The sequence below is a fragment of the Theobroma umbraticum genome, unplaced genomic scaffold (genome assembly GCF_002168275.2).
Source record: "Theobroma umbraticum cultivar Fairchild unplaced genomic scaffold, ASM216827v3 scaffold_459.0, whole genome shotgun sequence".
NCBI lineage: Eukaryota > Viridiplantae > Streptophyta > Magnoliopsida > Malvales > Malvaceae > Theobroma > Theobroma umbraticum.
Window position 1 is genome coordinate 612,623 of NW_018397286.1, and position 218 is coordinate 612,840.

A 218-nucleotide genomic window follows, 5' to 3' on the forward strand; every position below is an offset into this window, starting at 1 on the left:
AAACAATTAAGGATTAGGCCACAATTTGTCTGACCTTTCCTCAATAATTCAACTTGAACTAAAATCCAGGAATCTCAAGCTCCTTGATAGCAAAATTTCACATTCCTTGTGATTCACCAACATGCATGGTTTTGCTTGGCTCCCATAAGGTATTCTTTTGCTGCACAAACATTTTCACACATCATAATCAGTTCAAAGAGCATAAATTCAACCAAACT

The 218-nt window shown here is 35.8% G+C and overlaps 1 long non-coding RNA gene across 1 annotated transcript in view; it reads right to left on the bottom strand.

The window, feature by feature from the left end:
- LOC110428530 (uncharacterized) overlaps window positions 1–218 on the bottom strand; it is a 1,800-nt gene that overhangs the window by 1,354 nt on the left and 228 nt on the right. The window contains exon 2 of the long non-coding RNA XR_002446471.1: window positions 35–160. This is a non-coding gene — a long non-coding RNA (uncharacterized LOC110428530). The remainder of the gene's footprint in view (window positions 1–34; window positions 161–218) is intronic.